The sequence below is a fragment of the Glycine max genome, chromosome 13 (genome assembly GCF_000004515.6).
Source record: "Glycine max cultivar Williams 82 chromosome 13, Glycine_max_v4.0, whole genome shotgun sequence".
NCBI classification, from domain to species: domain Eukaryota; kingdom Viridiplantae; phylum Streptophyta; class Magnoliopsida; order Fabales; family Fabaceae; genus Glycine; species Glycine max.
The window spans coordinates 43,202,804-43,206,907 of record NC_038249.2 but is presented as its reverse complement, the minus strand read 5'-3'; the positions used below and the strand labels follow the sequence as shown (position 1 = coordinate 43,206,907).

General features: G+C 25.3%; 1 long non-coding RNA gene across 1 annotated transcript; it reads right to left on the bottom strand.

The window, feature by feature from the left end:
* Positions 1–499: 499 nt before the first annotated feature.
* Positions 500–2,330, bottom strand: LOC121173355 (uncharacterized). The gene is made up of 2 exons (XR_005888054.1): positions 2,169–2,330; positions 500–845 (listed from the first exon to the last, which is right to left on the bottom strand). It is a non-coding gene; the product is annotated as an uncharacterized lncRNA (long non-coding RNA).
* Between the last annotated feature and the right edge of the window lie 1,774 nt (positions 2,331–4,104).

The following is a 4,104-nucleotide window of genomic DNA, read 5'->3' as shown; positions in this document are numbered from 1 at the left end:
GAGTGGATGACAAAAGGTTCAATGCTTAAGGGTGTTTGGGTCCATTGGTGGCCGAAAGTGCAACACTGAGTCACTCACAAACTTTCATAACAATTCAATTAAGCATTCCAACTTAGTTATTTGATTTATTTTTTTTATTATGTTGTTTCTCATGTTCCCTCTTAACAAAAAGTTTCACCAAATTGTGTCGAATTCCTAATATGTATTACTTAGGCGAGATGGTAAAATTAATCAACCCTAAGACTCGATATATACACACATAACTGGCATAAGACTTGAGAGTTAAGAGTAGCATGCCAGCTATTTGCTTGCATAACATACACAAAATTCATACTAACCAATTTCTTCTCTTGGGGTGGAGCCAAAACTCTGATTTAGGGAGACCAAGAAAAGAAAAAAAAAAACATGGTTTACTAAAGAAAAAATAACTATAACATATATAACAAAATTAATACATAACTACTATTTCTTATGAATAAAAAATGCACAACTATAACGATTACAACATATATTTTTTATATTGTATTTTAAGGAGATCACATAATTTAAGAAAATTTGAAAATTGAGGGATGATTTCCCCCCAACCCTGCTTCTCCCCACAGGAAAAAAAAATGTTATAACATGAAATTAACATAAACTGGCAATAGTGATGGGTGAATGGTCGAAGCTCAACTGGCACAATAGCATATCTGATGATTGTTGCAGGTACCACCAAGTAAAGCTTCCCCTATCCTACATAGATAATCACACTGTTGACTCCCAACTGGCTCAATGCATTCTTCTGGGAACAAAGTACCTGGTCTCTCACAATTACCAGCTTCCACCACCATTTCTTCTACAAATTCCTTAGAATCAAAAGGCTAATCAGCTCTATATTAAATTATTAACACACGTTTAACTATTTTGGACAACATAGCCTTAAAGAAAATCCAATCACATTAAAATGAAAAGTTTTGAATGTTTCTATATGTCATCTTTTCATTAATTAGTATACTTACGATGTGCATAAAGTATTATTTTTTCATTCTATTGAATATACTTTGTTTTTTTATTTGTAAATTTTTAAGAGGATTAATAGAAAAACAAATTATATATGATTATTCTATTGAAATATAGATGTACGAGGGCTTTTTTATCATTGGGTAAGTTTTTTCTTTTTTTAAGATTTTTTTTTACGACTTCAAAGTTGTTAAGTTTTTTTTAAAAAAAATTATGATTTCAAAGTCGTAAGTTTTGTTTTTTTTATTTTTTTTTCTTTTTACAACTTTGAAGTTGTTCTTTTTTATTTTTAAAATTTTTAATTTTAGAATTTTTTATGTACTTGTATTTTCTTTTTTGTTTTGTTTTCAATTTTTTAAAAAAATTATAAATATTTATTTATTTAATTATTAAATAAATATTTTAATTACATCTCATTACATTGTGCATTTATTTATATGTTTTCTAAATAAATATATATTGCATATGGACTAATATTTATAATTTAAATGTGCTAGTTAATAAGTTACATTAACCTTTATTATCATTATTGTATACTTTTAGGTAGTACTCGACCTACTTTTATTTATTTTTAGTTTTTATTCTTTTCTAAAGGAAAAATGATGGCTCAAACTTTTTTTATCAAAGGTTTTTAAAAATTTAGACTGGTTATTTTTCTGAAAGAAAAGAAAAATAAGTATCGTTTTTGAAGAAATAAAATAAGTATCTTTTTTTAATGTAGCGTATTAACTATCACATGAAAATAAAATATTTATTTAATAATTAAATAAATAAAATTATTTATAATTTTTTTAAAAAAATTGAAAACAAAACAAAAAAGAAAATACAAGTAAATAAAAAATTCTAAAATTAAAAACTTTAAACGTAAAAAAAAACTTGAAAGTCATAAAAAGAAAAAAATATTAAAAAATAAATAAAATTTACGACTTTAAAGTTGTAAGTTAAAAAAAATCTTACGATTTTCTGAAAATTAAAAAAAATTAACCACTTTGAAATTGTAAATAAAAAGAATTGCATTTAAATTTGTAAATATTTTATGATTTTAATTAAAAAAATAATAAGTCATATTAGATGTTACCATTTATCTCTTTTTTAGAAATAATTTAAAAAATGTCCCATATAAAAAAAATCACAAAAATTTTCCACTTAAGGGTAAAAAAGCCACGTACGAGAAGCTAAGAGAGCAACAAAGAAGAAGGCAAGAAGCACAGTCCAACAAGTGATTTCCTCTCCATCCTGTTTTTTTTTTTTTCTCCTCAAAATGTTTAGCTCTGTCTAAATTTGATTATTTCAACGATAACATAGCTTTCTATTTATAGACCTAATCTTAGATGAGTATTTCCTACGATTTCGATCCCATCTTAGTATCATAATGAGAAGTTTTATTTTTGCTCGAACCTTTCATAATTTTCTCTTAAGATAAGAAAGCAATGTGATTAAGTGAAAAATATTATTAAAATATGTTACAAGAATAAAACAACTCCTTTTAAATAGGATTGTTAAATGGTGATTGTAATAGCTTTTGGATCATCGGTGCTAAAATATAGGATTTTTATTAAAGTTGCTTTAAAATATATATATATATATATATATAAGTTACTTCGAACAATTTTTTTAGCACCAAATTTAATTAATTAATGGTCGATTATATGTTTTAACAATTTCCTAACTTATTTGGAATATCTTCTAAAAAAAACTTATTTGGACTGTTGATCACTTGATCTAGTCGAACTGGCCGGCTAAGCTTTTTAGAAACTAGCTAATCATTAACTATTTTGGCCACATTCGTAATCATTATTTATATTATTTTTATTTTTAATTTAGCCGCTTCAACTAATATTTATTATGGTGGCGTCCTCGCAAATTTTCTCTTTTTTTTTTTTTTTGACAGAGCAAATTTTTATACATGTATTTATTCTTTATTATCTTAACGCGCTTAAGATGAGTTTTTCTTTTTAGAGGAACGCTTAAGATGAGTTATGAGCATATAAAATTAAATACTACAAAATATCTTTAATAATAGAATGAGTCGTAAATAATATATAGAGTAAGACAAATAGAATAAGTGAAAACGTCGATACAAACACCTATAGAACGTTGTTACCTCACGTAAAATAAAACTTGATCGACTACAAAAGGTATTTTTGACCTTTGGAATATTGGAAGACCTGAAAACTGAGTAAAACATCCTCTTAATGATGTAAAACTGTGTTTAGTGATGTAATACGTCTTATTGATGTACTTATATAAAATATAAATGTTATAGATTTATTCAGATTCCCAGATTTATGCGTACTTTTTTCGTTTAATAATTTGAGTTTAAATTTTATGTATCGTGAATAAAAAAAAATTATATTATACTAAGTTCTTAACTTAAAAATTAGAAATACTGTAAAAAAATACTTAAAAATTATATTTTTTTATTACAATGATAGTTGCATTATATACTGTAAAGAGTTAAGATTATATAGTGGAGTCAACATAAGATTACTCTATTACCATATTATAGCACTACTTATTTTTTATTTCTATTTTTTTAGTGTTTTTTAATCTTTTATCATTAACAACTTATTAATGTTTATAATTTTTTGTGTGTGTGTGAATTTGGGATATCTAAGTGTCTTCAGAAACGTCATCACACACAATAGGATTTCTTAGCCATTGTAAGAGAGTAACTCAAGCATCAAGAAATAATTATGTGCATTGATAAGCAAAGGTCTTTAATCCATAGTCTTTGAACTAGTGAGAACTATAATACCCAAGATCTTTGTCGTTACAGTAGTTTTGTGCATTGATGAACCTTTAAAATAATTGTGTGTTATGGTTTTATTTTTACATCATCATCAGCATCGCTCACTTATTTTTTTTTGGTGAATTGCTTTTCAATTTATTTATTTTATTTAAATTGAAAATCATGTGTAAGCGTTTGATTATCAAAATCAATAAGGTATTTTTGAAAGGAAAATCAATTAGGTTAAATTATTGGGGAAAAAATATTTTTGACTACACACATAATTTTAAATATTCATTATTAATTGACTGCGCGAAAAAGAAAAGGAGACATTTAAATTATATCTAGGCTTAAATACGTTGGAGCCTGATTCC